This window comes from Parasteatoda tepidariorum, chromosome 1 (assembly GCF_043381705.1).
Source record: "Parasteatoda tepidariorum isolate YZ-2023 chromosome 1, CAS_Ptep_4.0, whole genome shotgun sequence".
NCBI classification, from domain to species: domain Eukaryota; kingdom Metazoa; phylum Arthropoda; class Arachnida; order Araneae; family Theridiidae; genus Parasteatoda; species Parasteatoda tepidariorum.
Genome location: NC_092204.1, coordinates 55772807 through 55798150, shown reverse-complemented (window position 1 = coordinate 55798150; position 25344 = coordinate 55772807). Strand labels below are relative to the sequence as shown.

At 28.1% G+C, this 25344-nt stretch overlaps 1 protein-coding gene across 1 annotated transcript in view; it reads left to right on the top strand.

Annotated features, from left to right (window-relative positions):
* The window catches only part of LOC107446499 (neural cell adhesion molecule 2), a 201233-nt gene that overhangs the window by 20310 nt on the left and 155579 nt on the right, over window positions 1-25344 (top strand). The window lies entirely within an intron of this gene.

The window sequence follows — 25344 nt, the reverse complement described above, 5'->3', positions numbered from 1 at the left end:
TTTTTTTTAAAAAAAAAAAAAAAAAAAAAAAGAAGAACTTAGTGGTAATCAATTTCTGAGACCATAAATTTTTTTGTCGTATACCTGTTTAGGCAGTGGGGGTGCGATTGTTCCTGTTTTTCAGTGGAGCCATCTATGGCCAGGAATTCAACTTATGCCACGCCATTCGCATCCGTGACCACAACCCGTTTATAGGGCAGGTCACATTCACACGCATTCACACACAAAGGAGAAAGGACATAGAACACAGAGAGAGAGAAAGAAACATCCATGCCTTGCCCGGGATTCGAACCCAGGACCTGTCTGATGCAAGGACAGTTCCCTGCCCCCTACTCAGGCCGGTCGGTGAGATAATAAATGTTCCTCATAAAAAAAATTCTGTAAACAAGAATCAGGAAAAATGAAAATAAAGTTTTTTGCTGTTGCTACTTTATAAATCTTATAATATAACTTGGTTGGGGTGTTCATACTTTTCTATGGTGGTTAGAGCTGCCAGTTACAGTCAGGGAGGTGGATTCTTTCCGGCTACTAGCGATTATCTCTCACACTTTCCTCTACATTGGTCATAACGGACCGGCAACGAATAGGCAACTACTTCGCAAATAAAAAAAAGCAGTATTACTCTATTTCACCTTGTTCACTTTTTTTTCTCCAAAAACATAACTGTCTTGGTCTCAAACCAAGTGATTTTTGCAGGCAAGGCTAAAACTGGGTTAAAATAGCGATTTCACTAACAGCTATGAGGTCTCGAAATTTTTTCAAACGCTCATGCTTGAAAACGAGCCAGGTTCACAAAAGGGGGAGTGAGGGATGGGTACCATATACGGCTATTTAACTCCCCCTGATTGGGGTGTACTCCTTATTCTATGGTTTCTAGAACAGTCGGCTACGTGCGTGGAGGTGCTTATTTCATTCTCTGCTGGTAGCTAAAGATAGAATCTTACGCACTCTTCCTCACTTGCAGAAAAAATACAGAAAAAACAGAAAAAATACTTAAGTCAATCAGATTTACATGTTCAAAATCGACGTCGAACTTTTGCAATTTTACTTAATGATGATGAGTATAACCTTGATAATCTAAAAATAATTTTGATTATAATATATTAAAAATGAAAAGCTTATTAATGAAAGATAAAAGTCAAATTATTCATAAGAAAACGCTTTGAAGTTTTTAATAGAAAGTCTCAAAGCTTATCAATAATGCATATATATGCATAATTTAGATGCAGGCTTATTTTGAGAAAGATAGCAAAAAAAAAGATAGCATCAAAAGAAAAATAAGCTGCATCTATCAACAGTAACATTTTTAAAAAAGAAAGAAAATGTTTTTATTTTTTAATTTAAAGAAGCAAGAGCACATTACGCTTAGTATCTAGGTTCTATTTTAATTTAAAATCCACGCCAAATCGTTGCCTTAAAACATAGAAAGGGACTCGGGAAAAGACACAAGATCATTTATCTGATACGAAAACTACTCAACATAACAAAAAGCAGTTCCACTTGACATTAAGAACGACTAATTAACTGTCATTGCTTGGGTACATGTACCCTAGAGAAAAGTGTTTGTTGGAATACAGCCAGCCTCTTAGACTTACGATCTGAATTTTCTTAATTATCAATGATTTTGATTTGGACGCTGTTTTAAGAAAAAATATTTTGACAATTATGTTGCCGATTACAAGCGCATTAGAAATTAATTTTGATTCTGAAACTTGCGATAATATTTGTTGAGAAAAATAATTCAAATATTACTATTTATAATGTTTCAGTAAAAACCATTAGCTAATGATAAAAACGAAAAGTTTCTGATTTAAAACAAAGATTAAATTTTACGCAAGGTAGCTTCATTAAACTTAATTTCTTAATATTTCATGATTTTTATCACCTTAAAATATAATTAATTTGGGTCATTAAACAAGGAAAAAATATTTTTCTATAAAAAAAAACTATATAATTATATATGATATATTTTTTGGAGATGTGATATATTTATGTGTCAAGCTTTAGGGCCAAATGTGTGTCTAAAAAAATAGTACACGTAACATAATATTTTTCACGAAAGCAGACTAAATGTACATTTTCTATCAATTTTAAGTAACTGGGTTGAAATCTTTCATCTCACAGGTGAAGTGATGTTGCAAAACGGCAAAGATTAAATGCATGCGAATTCAAGCTGCACGAGATCTCTTTTTAAAATCCACGTAGGTAGAAAAATTTTATCGTTTTTATATTGAGTGAATTTTATTAAATATAAAAAAAATAATAACATGAATTAAAAAGAACGCAAATTGTACGATCCATTCATAGTGACACTCTATATAAAAATTATGACTAATTTACTTTATTTCAGCATTTATACAATTTATTCGCAGATTAAAAACTGCCTGAAAAGTTCTGTTGAGGCTTTTTATGGATAGATTTAGAAACGAAAGGAAATACTAAAGACTGGCATGTGCTTAAATCAAAAATGTTAAGCGAACATTTACATTGGTTAAACAATATACGTGAGCGCAATTTGCATAAATTATTTCAAATGTGTAATTGATGAGCTTGACGTCACTAAAGAACTAGGGCCAATTCGCTAATGATTTCTTTAAAAACAATATAGTTTCTTTTAGATCAGTGTTCTATTTTTTCACCAGTCCTGTGCTTTGCTATAAATTGTGTGCAGAAAGCTGTAAATAGTCTTGTAAAAATAGTGCTTACCTGGCAACTAAAAAAAAAAAGCATTGCCTATTTGCAAACTACCAACTACCTAAAGTACAATGCTTAGTACTGTCATCTTAGTTCATAGTAAAGTAGTCCATGACCTCATGCATACTGTTTTAGTGGTAGGAGGTAAAAGGTAAAAGGTGAATCTTAAATATTACGATTTAGGAAAATAGGGATATTATCTTTCTTAAAATTCTTTTTTTTTTGCTATCTTAACTTTTTATCCTTTTTGTACTATATGTATATATATATATATGTAATATCGAATTTCTCATGCGAGTCGTTCTATATTAACTGGTAAGCTTAAAACATATGTTTCTTATCCAGTTTAAGATGTAGAAGTCGGTCTCTCACAAAGAGCCATAAAAAGTCAAGATAAACCAGATAAGGCCAGATAAAAGATTATTTTCTGAAGTTAATGGGCAATAATTCGTCGATGAAGATAGTCCCAGAAACTTCCCACCGTCAGAGTGGCGATATCCTTTTAGCGAATCAAAATCTCTAAATTTTATCAATTGAATGACGTTTCATTGAGATAAGAAGATCCCTGCAGCCACTCCCCTCCAGAATCTCACTTTAAAAGCTCAGGACAGGCAAAACTGCGTGTCTTTTTAATATTTTCAAAGGCTAGATGAAGCTGGGCCAAATCCAAACAATCCCTGCAAAGGGGGAAACCTGATGTAAATATCCCACGCATAATGTTTGCAATACTCCATCTAACGAAATAAAATGCCTTTTTAACAGAAGCCGCCTAAGTCTCTTCAATTATCTAGCCTTTAAAGACGTNAATAGTGTGACATTTCTATTTTAGGTATATATGATATTAATACAAGAATTGTAAAGAAAGTAGTGGTAACATATATATATATATATATATAGGAAGGAACCATAAATTATTAAAAATTTTGTAGCAGAAATCAAATATTAGAAATAACGACAGGGAAACAAGAATGACTAAAATAAAAAAAGTCATTGTAAAATAGAAAGTATTTGCAAAATAAAGGATAAAAATAACAATGAAAGTATTGATAACATAGCAGCATTATCAGGGAGCAAGAATTACTATGCAGTCAGTGCAGAAGCAGTATTTGCTGCCTCTAACAAACCACCACAAACAACCCGACTGCCAGAAGAATAGTAATAAAATAGAAACAAGAACAAGTTAGTCATTAATAATATGGTAATATACCGAAATATCAAAAATCAAAGAAGAAGTATATATATTTGACCAAAGGGAAATTCGATCTTTCAGATGAAAGTCTCATATCGAAGACAAGGGTATGATATTATATTATATACAACAATGGAAAACCAGATTTCAATATCTAGATCGCAGAAATCTATGGAAACTAGGATTTAAATATCTAAAATAATAAAATAGGAAAGAGAAAAAAATGAATGAAACCAAAATAATCAATTAGAAATATACACAAGCATTCTATGTTTCTGTTGCTATTTCGATTTATGTCATGCGCTTTGTATTAGTATGCATTTTTTTTTCAAATATTTTTCAAGTTATAACATTTACAGTCTGGCGCTGCGGTGGTATATATATATATATATATACATATATATATAAATAGAAAAATTCTAGAATGATATGCCTTAACTATATGTGTGATTCAGAAATATAAAGATAGTTGTAAACATATATTTTAGATTGTGGGTGGTTATCAAAATTGAAACGTTTAATAAAACACTTTTGATATAAAACGCGAAAAATGAACAAAATAGATAAATTCTCTTCTATCTTTCTTCCAAATCCTTGGCACTGAAACTCCAAATATTCTTTCCATTTCCAAATATTAAACTTTACTTGATGTGTACTTGGAATCCCTTTTCAAGAGATAGAGCGCAGGGATGTTTGAAGAATTGAAAATAGAAAATTTCAATATGTATCTCGTTCTCTAACAACCTAAAAATTTGATAGAAATAAAGATGTGGTTTTCGATGTATTTAATATGAAATACTTTACTTTGATGTTATGCAAAAGTATCGTGTTACTTTAAGCCATACAAATTTACTGCGATGTTTTACTCTTTAAATATACTATGTATCTATGGTTCTACGTCTATCATCTATTAAATTTTCTGAGCCTTACATAAAATAAGCAAGTATTTGCTTTGAGTATAATTTTGAAAACTCTACTTTGGAATTGCATTGGTCAGAATTTATTCCTTGAAAAGGAAATAGCTAGTATTATGCATTCACATTTAACATACTTTGATAATTTTAAGTGTGTAAGTTAATAAGTTAATAATCCCTTTACCTTCCACGTATCTTACAACTCTAAGAAATTACCTTAAATCCATAAAAAAATAATTATTATACATAATTACAAATCATTTAACCCTTTGATGCAGGCAGAATTTTTATTACACTTATCTTTCATATTTTTTCATTTTTAGGACATATTTAGGTCCAAATAAGTTTAAAATGTTACAATTAGAAGTTTAATAGTTCACGGCTATGAAATACAGCAAGAAACACAGTGTCTTGTTCTTCAAATGAAGAAAAGGTAAAATCTAGGTAAAAGGTAAGGTTAAGGTAAAAAAATAAATAAATGAAAAGTAAATTTTTCCGAAAGCAGCTTACTTTCAAGCAATGTTTTTTTTTTAATACATTTGTATTTATTTTCAGTTATTTATACCTAAATTTCGTTGATTTGCAAAATAAGTTATTGATTAAAGTTTTGAATATAAATGTAAAGAAAACTGGTTTTCAAACTAGTTCCTTTTTCTGATTTTATATTTTAGTACAAATTAATTCCGATTAATCAACAGATTTTTTAGTAAGCAGTTGACTGCTTGTTCTAGTTAAAAATACAAAAATATATCTTTACTTGTAATTAGAGAGTCAGAAAAAAAATAAAGTAAAAGGGACACCGATGTCCCATCTGTGTCAAAGGTTAAAAGTGGAGACAAAAATTGATATATTTTTGAAATTAACCAATATACGTTGAAATACTCTTAACTATTATCATCTGTAATAATACTCTTAACTATTAGCAAAAATAACTTCCATACTTTATGAATTTCAAGACTTTGACTCCTTACAAAACTTTCAGGTTGTTATTAAATGTTTCTTTATGTACTGTTTTACATACGTTTAAGTGCATTTGAGTAAATATCTACGTGCATTAGAGTATTTTAATTGGAATATATTATTAATTCCATCTTGATTTGATTATCGTAATTATAATTGAATGGTAGGTAATTTTAATATTATATTAAGTATGACGCATTTAGAGAGCACTACAGTTAAAATCATCAAAGTATCAAATACTTTTTTACATTTTATATCTCTTTGCTAAATTTTGAGGTTCTTAGAAAAATTCAAAAGTCTTTTTTATACTGTTTGATATACAATTATAGAAATTTTTTATGATTTTTCCTTTGGTATTTTTGTTTTAAAACACAATTTTCTCAGAATTTTTTAAAAAGGAAAATGTATTTTATCATAGTGATAATTAGTTGTAAATAAAGATATTTTTTAACCATCTAAACTGAGGGCATAAAGGCTAGTTAAATCTGTAAATTAAGCTTATATGTTTTCTTCCTTATTAGAAACTAAAGTTATAAAAGCTATACCTTTTAAAACTGAGCTATAATTTTCTGATAGTTAAATCTAAAAAAAAATGTACCTTTTCCATGATTTCTCTGAAAGTTTTCTACCAAGCTTTGCATTTTGGTAAGAAACTTTCCATAGTTGTTTATTTTATTCGCATAGCAATTTCGTTATGATTCTGCAATAGACTTAACTACGGGACATTCCTCTAAAAACGGAGGATTTATTTCAGTTTATCCGCATATATATAAAGCCCGTGTTTATCTCCCTTAAAAGGTATATACGACAGTTAAGATAGGAAAGTTAGGAACAACAGATTATTTTTAAGTGCGTAGGGATTCTCAACGAGTAAAACAATCAGCTTAATGACAAAAACGCTTAACAAGCAACTTAATGGTAAAAGAAAGACTGAAAGTTAGATCAAACTTTTAAAGAAAATGACTTTTTCCATGGTCTTGTAATAGGTTAGTCCTTCAAGTGATACAGTACTAAAGTTAATGAAATTGCTTGATCTATAAATTTCACTTTACTACGTATCTTATAAGAAGAAGAATAAAAAAAAGAGAAAATTTCTTGTGTTCTCAAATTTATTAGAAAACTAATCAGATAGTTCGTATAGTAGTTAATTGCATTCTGTAATTATTTTTTCATAAGAAGCTTATTGGGTTTTAATTACGTTTTTGCGTGTGCCTCGTAGACGAAGGGAAAATGCATCGGCACACCATGTTACTTTTATTCTGTTTCTTTTAATTTATGAAGTTTTTTGAAAGTAGTAATTTGGTTTTTTTTCTAAAAAGACGGAAAATTAAATTTCTAAAAGTGATCTTTGACTTGCTTTTAGGATATTACAAAAAATAAGACGTTTTTATTATGAAATAACTATTTTTCTATTTGATATTAATATCAACTTTATATATCTGTTGATGAGTTTTATCTTCACTCATTCATATTTTTTTTAACTTATTCATATTTTCACTTATTCATATTTATGAAGAGAATTTAGTTTGTCTTTGATTGTTATTCCACTCACATTTTAAGCATGTTAATTTATTTTCAGTCTTATAATCTTAGATATTTGTTTCTAATAATTTAACATACTCAGTCACAATCATTGAAAACTATACTTTACTAAGTGTTTGATTAAAATGTATTATATTAAATTTCTTTTCTCTTTTCATATTATATAATATAGTTCATTATCTTTAAGTTTGTGTAAAAGCTGCTAGTGCGTATTTTTAAAATAAAATTACATGAGCTAAGTTATAGATGCTGCTAATATGTAAATTCAAGAAATTTTCATTTAAAATAGAAGTCATGCAATTCACATTACTTTATTTAAATATTTTAAGCTAAGCCAGTTAAACAGTTTTATTTAAAATTTTACATAAATTGCACTTCACGCTACTAGTATTAGATTGACACAGAACTTTTTTTACTAATTCATTGCTTGTATCTTTTCTGTGTTTAAGAATAATCAACATTTCCTCAATTAAACCTAATTTATCTAAATAAATGAAGAATCATGCAGTGAATTTCTTACTGTTTCATAACTGTATGATGTACTGTGGAAAAATTTAAGTTTCTTGTTTATCTATATTATAATGACTCCACTCACGGAGAAAAAAATTCTTTTAATAATACCACACTGTATGGTAGCAACATTTCTAGTGAACGGGAAAAAATAATTCTACTAACGAAATAAAATTTTCGGTATTTAAGCCATTACATTTGTTATTTTCCCGTTCACACCATAACGGTTTAATGGAAGTTCTTGTTTTCTAAATTATAGTACTTATAATTCCCAAATTTAAAAAAAAATACAAAGCAAAAAGTAAATATGATTGAATATATGATTCTTAGGCCATGCCCTAAGACATCGTGTTACAATTAACAAATTTCACGATTTTTACTAAATTTTCTCACTTATTATAACACTCTATTTTATTGTTAATTTCACCAAAATCATAACCGAAGAGCTTCGGTGAAAATTACCGAGATTTTGGTGTACTTACAGAGTCAAAAACATGGTACTAATAAGTTAAAAATCTAGTAATTTCAACCATAATGCTTTTCTAAGTGCACCAAAGCATTATACATTATATCATTTTTTACGTGATATGTCTAGGCATTTCAAAGTAATATTCAACTAGATGACTTCAAATATAATAACTTCGATTACTTCAGTGATGTCAAGCTCGTATCAGGATTGCACGCAAAGCACTTTAACTAAAACTTAGAGGAAATTATTAAGAAATATAACGCATTTCAAAATTTCCGTAACATTTATATTTGCAGAACGTGTAATAATTTCCATTCTCACTTCCTTAACTTCTTTAACAGAAGTCCATTCTCACTTCTTTAACTGAAGTTTTACCCCGACCTCAATGGAAAACATACCGTGAGTCATAATACTTTCGACAAAATTATGCTTAGTTCTAAAAGACTTATGGTAAATTGCAAGTTATGATAAAAAGTGTTGATTTTTTGTTTCTTATAATTGATTATTTAACTCTAGAAGCGCCGTTTAAGTCATTTTTATCATTTTTTGCCGCTTCTTATTTTATTTTTGAAGGTACGAGTGAGCTTTGAAGCTCCTATTATTTTACTTTTCCGAAATTGTTTCTATGTATACTATATCAAAATTGCATCCCTCTCTGTTGATTAATAAAATAAGTCATTATGAATATGCCTAGAACTGTCAAAACGTGAAGAAAAAGTCTACTAAGCCTTAGTCTACTAAGCTACTTCATTTCTATTAGATTATGATTTTGTTATTTTGTCTAAAAGAAACCATATACATACTGATTATAAGCGGTTAAATTTGTTGTAATCCTGGACAGGATAGTATTTTTGGGGAACAGTTATTGTTGAGTAACTAATAATGAAAATTTATTGCATGTCGTTCAAGCCACATAGCTTTGATGTCAACTGGTATAAAGTCCAAAGAATATTTTTTTTGAATGGCTGTTCTTATTTGTGCGAATTGAGAAACGAGCAAATGACTTATTACCTGGAAAAGTATAACTTTCTAATTATGGAACTACACACAAACTCAGGTGGAGTGGAATTTGGTATTTAGCCTCAGAAAAATGTACAGATGTTTTTTTTTCAGAAAAAAACTACTACATTACAGGAACACAAGCGTTTAAACAAAACAAAAAATTCCCCAATTTCATTGTCCTCGTCATGACATTCATTTTTTGCACTGCAAAATGAAAAATAAATACTTAACTATATAGATGCAAAATAAAAAGCATTCTTTTGTTAGTTAAAAAACCACAAATTAGTACTTTGCGCACCAGATAGACACTATTTAATAAATTTCAGTCTCTACACGCTAATGCTTGTGATGGAACGTAACGTTTTAAAACATGTTGTGTGGTAATGTATATTATTTATATTCATGTTGCTTGTTTGTTTTCGTATTATTTGAGCAATTTCGAAAGAATAATCTGTATTACAATATTACATTATAAAGCAATATTATTAGTGCATTAATGAAAAAAAACGAAAAAAAATTATTAACCTCTAAGAAACTCTTACACATTGTTTTTTCAACACTATTCATCACTAAAAAATCATTTACTTTGAAAAACATCAATTTCTCATGAGGGTCAATTTGACCCCGTATGACGGATTTAGGTAAGTCCAAAATCCAGTTTTTCTATTCTTAAAGTTAATTTGATATCTTGAAAATTTTTTCTGCTGAAATGAGTTCTCATGTTTATTGATTTTCATATAAAGGATTTGTCATGAAATTTTGATAATTTAAAACTCTTATTAAAAATTCATATATGAATCATGTCTCTTGGATTATTTTTCTTCGCAAAGTTGTTCATCATATTTTCTGTTAAATTTTAATAACGTTTTTCTGTAAATAATTTTATATTAAAAAATAAAATCTTTTTAACCCATTATTTTATTTTATAACTAATTTATAAGCATCTGAAAAAAAATTAGGTTTGCAACCATTGAATATCTCTCGTCAATATCTGCTAGAGATATTTATACAATCTAAAATTCGAAAAACGAAATTCATGTTGTTTAAAAAGAAGATACGATTGTAAGGTTGAAAAAACTCAGATAAAAATTTATCTGGACTAAAATCGGATAAATTACTCTAATTTTATTTTTACGAAACTGTGTTTGAAACAGATTTGTAAATTGGTTAATTAAATTTTGAAAGCAGAAATAATTCAATAAAAGCGCCTCCGATTTGTGATTTTATGTTTATCTATAGGAATTTCACTTTTTCGAAAATAAATAATAATTTTTTAGGCATATTTTAAAAAAATAAGGCTTTGAAAAAAATATGTTTTTCAGTCCAAATGTATAAACATTAATATTCCTTTTGGTTTTGATGGATAGACTTAGTCACGGGGAAAAAAACTTACTTGACACTTCAACAGCGAAATATCTTATGGAAGTTGTTATTTTGACTTTTGATAAGAGTTATGTAGAAGGTTATTTTTAACTGCAGAAATTCAACGATGCTTTTAAAGATTTTAGAAAGTTGATATAAAAGTGTTTAAATGTATGAAAAGAGAAAACATGAAGAGTTTAGATAACAGTTTTGTATAAGCAAGCTTTTATATATTTCAGAAATGCTTAATAATTATCTTCTTATGTTTTAGGTTAACTGCATTTCTCTTTTTTTTCTTCCTTAGTTTCCTTTAAAATATTCTGTTCCGATTATATGTTTAGATATATGAAATAGCATTCATTACACTCTTTGAACAAATCTTTTGCTGCATTTACACAAATACTAGACCTTACCTAATTTGGGTGTGGGTATTTTAAATACGAAATTAGTTTTGGTCCTAAAGTTAGAGATTGTTTTAATGGCATTTTTAGTCTATTTTATGTTGAAATATGTAAGTTTGAAAAATTTATCGGTAAAAGTGGGTCGGGAAACTGTTGCTACATACTTCTAGGGGAGTAAAGGCACATAATCAGGATTGAAATTGCATGGTGAACCATGCCCAGAAATGTCGTCTTCTATGCAGTTTTTGTCCTGATGATGCCTCTTACCTCTCCCAAAAGTTTGTCACCATATGTGTGCCACCCCTAGTAAACCTCAAAAAAATAGACTAAAAATGGTAACTATTTTTGGTAAATTACAACATTCACAGTTTTATGCATTAAAATTTTTAAATTAAGGCTTACATATAAGTTATATGCTTATCAGATTCAATATAAAATATTTATAATTATGATCAACAACTCATACAGGCCCTAAAGAGTTTTAAAAAAATAATGAAAGTACAATGCACCATTCACTTCAAAATCACATACAACACTGGAATTACATATTTCGACAGTTATACCTATACTCAAATTGAAAACAGTACAGTACTATGAAAATAGTACTATTTAAAACATTTTATTAAAATGTGTAATTAAAATCAATGCTTATTCTTACAACTTAACTCAAATCTGATAATATTGTAACGAATGAAAAATATTTAATGAGCACATTTTTAAAAGATGTCCAATATCTACTTTTTTAACTGAAACACTGCTTAGTTAATAACAGAAAAATGGTTCAATGACTTAAAAAAAATTATAAAGAGGAGAAAAAAAGAAAAGTTGTACATCAAGTAGTAAATATAAAAATAAACATACATAGTTTAGAATTAATTACAACGTTCATATCAAATACTTTGAAAATGAATTCATTTTTAAATATAAATACAGAAAAAGCATTTATTACAATTAAAAAATGACTGAAATATATGTTATTTCCTATATAAGAGCTTATAGTACACAACAAATGCTCCAATGCTTTTATAATGCTCTAATTCCTTAAGAACATGAATGAAAGATTTCAGATTTAAAGTTTCAAAGGCATTTAAACTAATAAATATTCATTTTTCCACAGAGTATAGAAATTGTGTTATATTTCCAAAATATTTAAAATTGAATACGAAATCCTCAATGCTTAAGTAAATTTGCATTTTTATTTGCATTACAATCAATTTAGTGACTCTCGGGGCTGAAAATGAAAAATGTAATATGAAAATAAGAATAAAAATGGTAAGCATTTAATAAAACTAATTATATAATGTATTGGTAGTAAAAAGGATTAAAGCGTAGTTAGTGTTATTACTGTAAAAATAAGCATGGTATAATAGTAAGTATAAAATGTATTAGTAAACAAAAATATTTAGGAATAATACATAATCTGGCTTGGGAATTGTAATCGTAAACATGAGGTAATTGAAAATAAAAAGTCTATGGTTTATTTCATGCTGTGATAGTTATTTAACTATAGTAAATTTTTTACTAAAAATTAAACCGAAGTATACGGTATTTAAACTATCCATATGGTAATTTTATCGCTGTTGTTACGGTTTACCGGAAATTATACTTTTCAAAATTATATTACTTATTAAAATACATTTAGTAACAAATACAAAACTCAAAAGTAAATTTAACCAAACAAATAATTTCTATGCCATGCTCTAAAGTATCACGTTAAAAATTACCAAAATGATCTTCAGGACTCTCTATCAATTTACGATTTATTTGGTAAATTTAACCTTTCGATGTCTTTTCCTCTTGCAGAAAAAAGAAGGGTACGGTTTATTTAAAATGACAGTTTTTTTTAAATGGTTGATAAGAATTAGACGATTGTTAACTATTTCTCATTTTAATATAATTTCTCAATTATAACAGGGATTAAAGGGACAAAAATGATGGCTTTAAATGTTTAATTAAATTGTTTTAAAGATAATAAACTCAGATATATTATACTCTGGTGACTGTTTTACCCATCTTTCATAAGGGTGTGGGACTTATTTATTTATTTACGTACACATTTGGTTTCTTTGTAAATGCAAATAATGGTTTAAAAATAATTTTCAGTTTGAAAAATAGATTGCCCAACTTTTCAAAAAAACAGCATGAATATACATCGAATGCTAGAGCTGGATTCAAACCTAATACATAAACGCTTCTTAGCGGTTAACGCCCATATATTATTGGGGTCGCCATTGTCGTACGGTGTTGTCCTTCTGCCATCGGCCAAATACTTAGAAGCGTAACGGTAGTAGTCTCAACATAGTGCTGCTGTTTTCCTCTTATTTAAGCTATATGTTACGAAATTTGACAAGAGACAAGTAATTATTTGCATTATGCGCATGATTATATAGATGTATCTAAACTGAAATTATTTATTTTCTGTCACACATCCATCGTTATGCTATCATTCGAACCTGTTACCTGCATTTTAAATAGCGTTTTGTGGAAAGACAAGACTGGTGTGAAAATAATTTTAAAAAAAAAGACATTGCTATTCCAACAATTTATATTGTTACATATATTTATAATTTTATATACCCTGATGTAGTATCTGTTAAATATAAGCTATTTACTTAGTTCAGCCTTGTACAAGCATTTGTGCATTGAAAAATTTATATTTTTTTATAACTTTAAATGTTTGTAGATACTAACTTACCAAAACGAAAAACAGATAACCGACGAGAAACCAAGTTAACTAGTGTTTTTTAAATAAAATAGAGGTGAACAAAATGAAAAATTTTCTGTCATCTCAAACTATACTAGCAATGTTAAAATTACCGACTTTTGATTAAAATTACCTATTTTTACCGCATTTACTACCAATCAGCATGGGTAAAAAAACATATTTTATTGTGAATTTTACCGAAAAGACATTGCCAAAGCGCTTGGTAAAAATTACCTGGTATTTTGGTATTCAAATAAAGCCAGAAACTCGTTTAAAATTGCTGTTGAAAAAAATCGGTAATTTGAGTTTAGCTTCCATAAAATCCATTTTAACGTAAACTAATATATCGTAAATTTTACATTAACGTTTATTTAAAGTGACTGGTTCAGTGATTTTATGGTAACTATTACTGTACACTTCACGGTAAATCAAATTTTTTATTCCTCCATAACATATATGAAAATTAATTTTACTGTAAAAAGTACCGGCATCCTGAGTGTCTAGATTTTCGGATTTTTTTACAGTGTACACTTATTTATTGTACTTACCTTGGAACATTACGAATAATGTTCCAAGGATAATATGATGCATTATGGATACAATTCGAATATTAACCTACATTGAATAAACTATTTGAAAGTAGACTGTTTTCTTAATAGTGCAACGAATTTACTACAAAACATAATCGAATTAGAGACTTTTTAAGAGCATTTTCCTTCCCGTATACCTTTTAATAAAAAACTAAAGTTATAAATGATAAAAATATCAAAACTTCACCAAGTGATGGAAAATTAATTCTGATATCTTTATAAGAGATGACCTAAATTCAATGTATCACAGAGCAATTTCAGGAATAACCTTCTCCCTGATCTTCAGGTCAAATTTGTTCCACAAAATAAGGGTTAGGCGTCTTGCCTTATAAATGATTAACGATGTATAGGAGGTCGATTAACGAAGTTAACTTTGCTTTCACGAATCTGCACCAGCCGTTGATATGCTGCCGACCGACTGAGTTAATTCACGTTTGATGGTGCTTCCTCTAATGATGTATGTGCAGTGGACGGTAAATGCGATTACCTGCAGCTAATTTTTAAGCAATTTGTTTCACCATTTGCTGCTTGAGTTTAGGCTCAGAAATGATTGGCCTGTGTTCTAAGAGATTTAAAGGGTACAATGTTGTTCCGATATTGAAAAATATTGATCATTGATTATTCGAAGAGCTGAGTAGAAATACTGCATTTTCAATAAAGATTTGGAGCACGCAAATCGTGCTGCGATTTGTCTCCTTTTTAATATATATTTTAAATTATAATTAAAAAATTTCTTTGAAACATTTATTTATTAAATCGTTACCTTTAGATAGATAAGGAATTGTGTTCGCGTTTATTAATACTGAATTCTTGTTTCAGTGGATTAAGTAGTGGATTAAGTTGTGAATTCTTGTTTTAGTCTTGTTAAGTTGTGAATTGATTTGATGTTCATCTGCGCATTAAAAATTTGAGTGTATAGTTGCCATCATTTCCAGCTTACGGGTACATTGTAGGCATTAAATACCACCATTTTTGGTGTTGAAGTGCATATCGTGGAGGTACTGAATACATCCTGAAGAGCAGAGTTAGAGATATCAAGCAAGACAAAAGATAAATAAAATTGGCAAAATAACAATAGTTTCATAGAATCAGTGATTAAATTTTTAAAAATGTGCTTATTTGTTTAAATGAAATATTAAATTGTTAAATTGTTTCTAAAGCGTATGAAAATTGTGTTATGTGTTGTCTTGTCAGTAAACAAATTAGAAACACTTTTAAGATATTCACTACTTTTAGATATATAAAGCAGTAGTTTCCTGTTTTAGTCTTGTTAAATAGTGAATTGATTTGATGTTTACATACACTGTGAAAAAAATTGGTTTATAGTTGCCACCAGTTTCGATGTTGAGGTAAAGTACAGAGTTGTGTGCAAAAAATTACATAAAATTGACAAAATAACTGTTATTTGAAAGAATTGGGGTGAACATATTACTAAAATTGTGCTTTTTAAACGAAATGTTTGAGCAATGAAGCGATTAAATTGATTCTAATGCGCATGAAAATCAGTGTTGTCAGAAAACAAAAAATGAATAAATAAATAAATGAGACTATAACAGTGAGAGAGTAAATGAAAAATAAGACTACATGCACTGTAAAAATTTCAGTTTACTTATACACCCAAAAATGTTTTACAGTGTATGAACTAAAAATAATTTATTGAGGTAACTATTTTTCATTAAATTGCATAAATGATTTTGTACAAAATAAACCATTTCCAATTAACAGTCTGTCAAAAAACAAAAGTTTTTGACCTGTCTAACTTGTTTGAAAAAATTGGATTAAAACTTCAAATGTTTGTTTTCTATGACTTTTATTCTGTAGTTAAGTATTAATATGTAAGTATATTTCTATTAAGTACTTAAAAAAAACAATCAGTGCTACCATGATTAAAATTTAAAAATTCTCCTTTTGAGAAATATAAAAAATTATTCAAAGTTCACCTGCAACCAGAAAATTTACTGTTGTAGCAAATTGCGTAAATAGATGTACACGAATTGTTTCAAAGTGAAACATTTCCAGTTAACGGAATACTGTTTGATACTGTCAAAATGGGTCATAAAGAAAAGTTTGTGACCCGTTTTAACACTGACACATTGAAAATCACAGTTATTTCCAACCGATTGTTAGGAAAAATTAAGTAGCATTTGAGTTTAAAATTCAAAACATTCTGTTGTCCAAACTATTGGAGCTATATTTTCCAGATTGTGGTTACAGCCCATATTTTGAGGCTTAAAAATTGTTGGATAAAAGACTTGTTTATTCAGAAAAATTATGTCACGTCAGAATTTAAAGTATCATTTGAACAAATAGTATAGTATATTTAAGAGAAGTCCTGCGAATCAGTGAGATAGTATTTTAACACTTGAAATTCCAATCAGTAGATCAAAAGTTATCCAGGTCGTGTTATATAAATTTTTTTGCTTCGCTATGTTCTAAAAAACATTGAGTTTATCTTAAAGCAATTAAAATTAGTTATTAATAAATGAGCAAATTCAATATAATCTGTACATTATTTAATTGCATATCTTTTTAATAAACATTGCCCTATTTCCATCAAATGGGCATTTCTTTTTAATTTTATAATCGAACTAAATCGAAAACAAAGCAATCATTTATTGTATAACATAAAATGATCCCTTTAGAGTACCGCAGAAATGAAATTGGAAATATATTTACTCATTAAAATAATTTTTCAAACTTTTAAGACTTAAGAAAAATAATTAGTTTTCTTTTAACTTAACATTATAAACTGGAAACTTATCAGAGGAACTAAAAACAATAAGCGTAAAAAAATTAAAAAGGACGTGGCAGAAAGAGCAAGTTTTTAAATAGAACGCTCAAGAGAAGGGGATAAGATTGAAGGATATTGATTATTTGCTTTTGCCATGCAGGAAACTGCTTTATTTTTCTGTATAATTATGCGCAGAAAAAAAGATTACGCATGTGAGCAGATTTTTTTTCAATTCTTTACCTGCTTATTTTCAAAACTTTTTGAAGATAATGACTAGTTATTATTTGCAATTGTTTAAAAAAGGAAATAAAAATTCTTTTTTTGAATCTTTATTTATCTTTTCTCTTTATTTTGCAAAACATTGTGACATAGATAATATGAAATAGAAAGGTGCTAAATCGGATATCCTGATTATTTATTAAAAAAAAGTACAAAGCTCAAAAATTACAAAATGCAGTTTAATATTTTGTACCAAAATTTTTATTTAGTGAAAAAACTTTATACCAAAATTTTATTTTTAATATTGATAATTTTCCTTAATAATTTCTTATTACCCGAAATATTTATTGAATCATAGAATTAGTAGGTAATAATCACGTATGGAATAGCATATTAAGTCAATATTATTATCTTATATACTTTCTTTTCTATATACTTTTACTTCACTTTGGCAGACAACAACGGATTTTTAATGGAAATGTGGCTCTATCTAATTGGCATTTCGTAATATACCTTTTTTCAAGGTTTGGATGACAATGGAAGTGTCAATATAAAATTTGACAAAAAGTAAACCCAAATTTGTAATTTATAGCCAAATATTCTCGAGCAAACAAGAGATAATTCTACGTAAAAATCAATTTAATGGACCAAAACGTTTGTCTAGGTGCAAATTAATAAAAATGTTGTTCTCAATTTTCTAAAGTATAAGTCAGTTGTTTTTATACTTACAACATGCAAACAACTTAGTAGAGGAACAATCATTTTGTCTTACTTTACTTTTCTATGAAATAATCATTAAGTTAATGGATGATTGAGCAAATTTTATATAAAAGAAGGCATATTTATTTCCAATTAAGAGTTTATTTAGGACGATGCTCAAAATAGAACAGTCTCGAATTTCAGAGCAACCATCTTTAGCATTCCACATCGTACTTATCTCTCTTTCTTCTTCTCCAGTCATTCGCATTTCTAAGAAACAACCCAAGCTCAAAAATTATACCTCGTTTCTAAAGTTTGAATACATTTCTTTTATGTCTTTTCCAGACTAAACAAAGCTTTCATCTGAGTTCGTATATTGAGTGAATTATAAGAAACTGTATACTTTATTTGTTTCAGAAAACATAGTGAATTAGGTAATATAATTGGATTGGTAGGTTGTATAATTGGAAACTCAGCAATACATAAATACTAATATAAAATGACTGACCTATAAAAAAAGAGTTTCTTTAAAATACCACATTTTTTATTAAATTCCGAAATTTATTTTAAAAAAAATAATTCATCTTAAGTTTATTTTTGCTTATTTAAATAAGTAGTAAAATACTTCTATGTTAAAAAAATCAATAAGATTTAATCTTAATTCTCTTATTTTGTCTTGGAGTAAAGCAAAAACACATTTGTTAAATACCCTTCCTGCCATATTTTTTTTTAAAATTTGTTCTCATTTACGGTTGGGAAAACTTATTAAATATGTATGAAAAAATCATTCAACAATAAATGTTATCTTCAATAAGGCTAACATGGTCATGAGCTTGAAATTATATAATGTTATCATCAAGAACACCATGAAGAAGAAGTTCAAATCAAGTCAAATTTTACATCTGAAAGTCGAAATCATAAAATTGCAAGATTCGATAGTTGGAATTTTATTTACGTTATTTAAACGAGAGACATTACTAAATAGAAATCTGAGAAAAATTATCAAATGATCAAAAACTGTTACATGTTACATTGTCCAAAGCAAGTGTATTGATATTTCAAACAAGTGTAACTCAGATTAAGCAAAAAATTTTGTTATTTGATGAAAAAAATAACTTATATTACTCAGGATTTACATTTTAACCTTTTGTTTGGAAATCCAGTATATTTTGAAAAACATTATTATTATTGATTTCATTATCAGTATTTACTGCATTTATTTACAGTATTTTCTCATGATTTTTAGTTGTATTAAGCACCATCATCCTAATAGACATTTTTGAAAATAATTAAATCCAAACTAAACGGATTAGTTTCATCAAGTTTTAAGTAAAGTCAGTGCATATTATTATAAAGCGATTATAAAAAGCTGAAAATTTAGATAAATTTAAATTCGGAAATTCTCCCTTTTTTTAATTAAGTTTCACTTAATTTATCCAATTATATGCTGCGTTAATAATTTTTTTCAAAAATACAAAATTTAGAGAAAATGAGACTTTGTTTCATTTTTATCTAAAGGAAACAAAGCCTACAACAAAATATTAAAAATAAGAAAAATTGACACACCGCAAACAAATATTAATGAAATCAATTACATGATATTTTTAGTGCATATTACTTCAAATATGTTTCGAATGCGATTTGAATAGATATGAAAAATGTAAGGAGAAACTAGAAAATTAGTGTCATTATAAATTAAAGGTGCAGTTCTCTCACAGTTGCCAAACATTGTGCGAATGAACTTTTGCGTCTGTAAAATCCAAAAATAATTGAGCACATTTTTTTTCAAAAAAAAAAGGAGCGAAAATCTTGCTCCCAAGAATCAATTGAGCGAAAATTGTATTTATCTTTTTTTAAAAACTAAGCGAAATTGTATTTCGTTTAACTTTATTAGCATGCTTGAATTATTTTCGCGTGGAAGTGACAGTACTGTTGCTCCTTAACTTAGCTGGAGACAAAATCGATTTTTGTTACTTGTAATTAAAATAAATTTCATACTATAATAATACAAAATAAATTTCATACTATGAAGAAATATAAGCAGTGTTTTCCAATTTTACGTAAAAAGAAATTTCTTTTTTGTCTATTTTTAGTATCCATTTCAATTTAGCGTAAGACAAATCAATTAAAATAGTATAATGTTTATAATTATAAATTTTCTACATCTGTTTTTAACTCTTGAATTAGAATTGAAAATGAATTAAAAATATTTTATAGGAATTATTTTTAAAATTTCATTCCGAAATAGAAATTAGTATACTGTGTAAAACAAAACGAAAAAAGAGTTAGGAAAAATAAATTCCTTTAGACTATTATATGCGGATTTATTTGTTTAAATTTAAAACTAAATGTTTTAGTAGGTAAGTTTTTATTTGTATTTGACTCTTAATTTAATTAAACACTTAATTTGAACTTAACGAAATCTTTATAAATAGTGTAGAATTGTTGTTTTACCTAATGTCTTTTTTGGTTGATTTCCCTTTTAAAAACAAAATCTCGAATGTAATTAAACCAGCATATTGCGGTTATATCACTAATAGGCATTTAAATAAATTATCAGCCATTTAAATGAAACAATATCTATATTCAGAATATATTATCTCGAATGATATGTTTCAATATACTGGAAAATATTTCCTTAAAGTAAAATAAACAAATAAAGAAGTAATAAAAATCGTAACTTCAATATACATATAAATAGCCCTATCCACTTGCGAGTGAAAATAGATAAATCATGCTTTGTATTAAACAGAATTTAAAAAAAAAACTGGAAACGGAGTGAAAACACTGATATGAGTTAAAAATACTTATAAACTCCTTTTTTTAACTTCTCTTTGGTTCTTTTTTTCTGAAATGTAAATGCACCATGAATAGCACTGATTGGTATCAGTATTTCTGAGGTATTTTGATTTTTAAAAATTTGAGTACTTTTTTCAAAATACGACTGCGGGTTTGACTGTACTAGCTTTCTCTTTTGCTGCGAGATTCCTTTAAAAACCATATTTGCACTTTTCTACTAATTTAAAGTACATAACGAATCAATATGACCCGATATTTGTTGTTGATTTTTTTCTTATTTTGCTAGGTGCATGAAGAAAAAACAATATAATTATTTGAAAGAAAGAAATTTCTTTGTAAAGGAATTGAAATTTATAGTGATAAACGCTTATTTCAAAACTTCGAAGCCTGTTTGTACTCAGGCTTGAAAGTAATCAGTATACATCCGACAAAATAAAACATAAAATCATTTCAAAGGATTACTTAGAGAATCTTCGTCCACATAACTGCATCACCCTCTCCTTATTTATGATTTTTATATTCGATTTTTATACGTCATTCACTAATAAAGAAAAATATCAACATTTACGAAAAAACAAAAACAAAAAAAAGCACAAATATTTTTCATTTGACTTTCTTTCCGAAATTCTTGTAAATTAAATCAACACATTCTCTATTTGCGGCTATTTTTTACCCGGAGTCGACAAAGAAATGTCCCATGACTTTTACTACCGTTTTTCTTGGAATCTAGTTTTTTGTTCCTATTTTTTCAGTTTTTTTAGTTTTTTTCAGTCCTCCTTACATCGTTCGCTTGCCTCCAGAGACTCAAAATATTTGCATTTGTTTCACATTCTGGTTTTTCTCAAAAGATGATGTTTTTTCAAAGGAAATAAAACTGTTGCAAAAAATCTAAGGTTAAATAAGATTCTGCACGCATCTAAACGAACTGAATTCGCCGTCAGCGAAATAAGAAAAGATGCGTACGTAAAATCGACTCGATGAATAAAAAGAACTGGATTTGGAATAAAAGCAAAGGTATTGGTTCATTGAAAGAACGCTTAAGGCTTTAACCAGTTTAGCTAAACCAATCCACTCGAAAATCTGTTTAAAGTTTTCTTTTCCATGCATACATTAATCATTCATGAATAGGCAATGACACTTCTTTTGAGGTATTTTCTTTCTGTTAACATAAAGCTTGAAACAAGAATAAAATACTTTTAATTTTTTAGTACCTGAACAAAGAGTCTAGAAACTTTATTTCGAAAAGCATTTTTTATAACAAGATAGACTTAATTTTTTTTTTATAAAAATTTAAATCAGAGTATAAATGCTATAGCATTTATATAAAAATAAACTACTTGTACCGTGTTTCAGAATAAAAAAAAGTTTTATAAAAAATAAGTCAACATGCATATACTGAAAAAAAATATTTAATAATGCACATTGATCATTTCTATCTAAAGATAAAACCATTATGATGATTAATAAATTGGAGCGACCCTAAAGATAACATGGTTGCAGGTATTTTTATTAAATAATATAATTCCTGTTTTAAATTTATCAAGTCAGCAGTTAATTTATCCTCTGTGAAAAAAAAACGTGTTTTCATTTTTCATTTTACAATTTTCATTTCTCATTTCTCATTTTTCACAATGTAGATTACGACTTCACGAATATACGCCGTTGAACATCAATCCACTCCATAAAAATGCACCTTTTTTTTCCATTTTCAACTCTTTTAGCATTGAATCAAGATGATAAGAGAACACCTTTATAAAGAACAAGGTCAAATTCACCTTCAATAAGAATTCTTTTAAGCGATATTATTCAGTATTTGAGCAAAATGGGAGTAAAAACCTTGAAAATCTCTCGCGAACAGCCCGATGTCAATGCATCTCTGACATGTTTCAACCAAAATTTAATTTTTCGCAGCACAGAAATCTCTCTTGGTAGGGAACAAAACAACGTTTAACTATCCCTGTGTTTCGTTCATATGTAGTCTCAATGTTTCTTCACTGAGCACTGCTGATTTTTATGAAAGATTGCCATATCAGTTTTGTTAAACATATGAGCACACTTATCATTTTGGATTTAACATTTAATATTTTAAGCACACGTCTTAATGATTGTTGTTTAGCCCCTTCTTATTTACAATTAAAAAATAATGATCCGAAAAGTAGAAAAATGCTTGGTAAAACTGCTGGCCGGTTTAGCAGGTATTACTGATAATATGTAAATTGGGGCTGTTTTAATATGTAATATGAATGCAAATAAGCGTATTACGATACCTAATATGAGTATTGGGGAAAAAAGCTTTTTACAGTCTACCGAATGGTATAAACATCGGAGAAAATTTTTGAATATGATAATGTTTGACTATCAGGAGTTGGTCTCGAGCAATAGAATTATGCCGAATGATAGTGGGGGGCAAAGTTAATCTTTATTTTGAGAGGACGAGCTTCTAAAATTAATTTTTTCCTTATTTAACAACATAAAATCATCAAGAAGAGCAAGAAATAACAATAAATAAATAAAAAACTGCTATTTTAAGTTATTTAATTAATTGTCTTTCAAACTAACTACTCCGCATATATCTTTCAATTTTGTACATGATTTTGTAATGTTGAACATTACGGATTTATTGATTATTAAGTTTTATTTTAAAATGGAAAACGAGTATTCAGCTAATAACAATAATAATAAACTGAACAAAATGTTTAAGCACGAAATAACATTTATTTTAATCGCTTCTTTGCTTAGAAAAATTAAATTAATATTTTTACTAGGGCACACAAACTAATGCAAACCAGAAGCATAGAAATTGCATAATGAAGCTGTTTAAAAGCTCTTTTTTATTGTCTTTCTTAATTTTTGATTCTTAAAAAAATATGAATTCCTCCTTAATGTATGAAAGTTGCTGTTTCAAGTTTTTCATTTTCACAGATCTTTTTCTCCTCGCGCCTTAGCTTTCGATGCCAACCAAGAGAAGTAACTAAAGTTCTTTATTGACTATTTGCTGCCAAGTCACAATCAGTTCTTCCATCCAAAGAATACTCAAATAATGTCACTTAGTCGGTTCTTCCACTAAATATGTTTGAGATTAATAGATTTAGTAAAATAAATGAATGTTAAATATTTAAATAAAGCTAAACTTTCCAATAGAAATCTTAGTTACTTTAAAAATGTCAGTTAGCCGGTTTTTCTACTATATTTTTCAAATGTAGGTCTGAGTTATATCTCTTTCTGTTACAACGTTCCCTTGGAATGTGGTTTAGTTAGATGATATAGAGCAGTGGTTTCCAACTGTCGGCCCGGGGGCCGCATCCGGCCCGCGAAGCCTTTTTTTGTGGCCAGCGAAGTAAAGTATATTAGTTGTCATTTTTTTGCGTCAATTTTCGTAAAAAATCTATATGGGTTTAAAATACTTTTCTCGTTAATATAAACCCAATTTCTTCGTTTCTGTGAAATTAATCATACCAACGGTGCAAAAAGAAATATTTCTCAAGTTTTGCATCTAAGTAAATATTTATTCAAATACAAAAATAATCGTGTATGTTGCTCTTTTTTTATTTTTTTTTGTATTTTGTGAATATAATTTAGCATGTGTGTATCAGAAATTTTCTCGAAGAAATTCTCCGATTTAACTTTTATGAAACCGCTCATTTTGGACGAAAATATTTACACACACATTTGTAAGTTTCAAATTTAAAATGTAAATATCTATTTTCTGGTGGTTGCAGCAGACAAATCTCAATTTTATCATTGAACATCTTGTGTGCTACTATGTAAGTTCTTATGCCAACCTTTTTAAAGTTTTATATCTTAACAATTAGATATCTGTTGTACATTAACTGTGTAATACATGGGTGCACATTAAAGTTATTGTAGTCCGAATTTTTTAATATGCAATAAAATATTTTTAAAAATCTACTTCTTATTTTAATTTATAATTCAATACTTTGTTTTGTACAACTTGGAAAAATTCCGACAGTAATATTTAATGTTCCTTCAAATATAAAGGGGTCCTACATAAAATTTCGATAAAGTTGCGGCCGCCATTTGATTTGTGTTTTTAATTGTGGCCCGCGGTCTCATGCAAGTTGGAAACCCCTGATATAGAGGTACCATCTAGCATAAGAGGTGGATAGTGGTAAATTTTTTCTTCCTGTGAGATCAAAGATTGCAAGCAGAACTGTGATGCTGACATCTATAACTACTTGAGAAAGCTGCGTGTTAATACAATCCAGGTTGAGTAATTGAGAATAATGGTATGGAATTGAAACTGTTCGTGATACTAAAAAAAAATTAAAAAATTTAAATTAAATAATAAATTTGAAATAAAATTAAATTTAATTATACTCAGCAATGAAATTTAATTATACTGAAATTTAGTTAATTATACAATAGGCTCCAAATATAATGCTGTTGTGTTGTGTAGCTAGTTTTCCGTTTCTAATCTTTGAAATAATCGAATCGTCCACAATTTAATTTTTAGCAATGCCAGACGTTAAACTAATGAGAACAAACTCTCGAATCTCCGGACGAACAATTGAAACATTGAAGCGAATCTTCGATCGGGA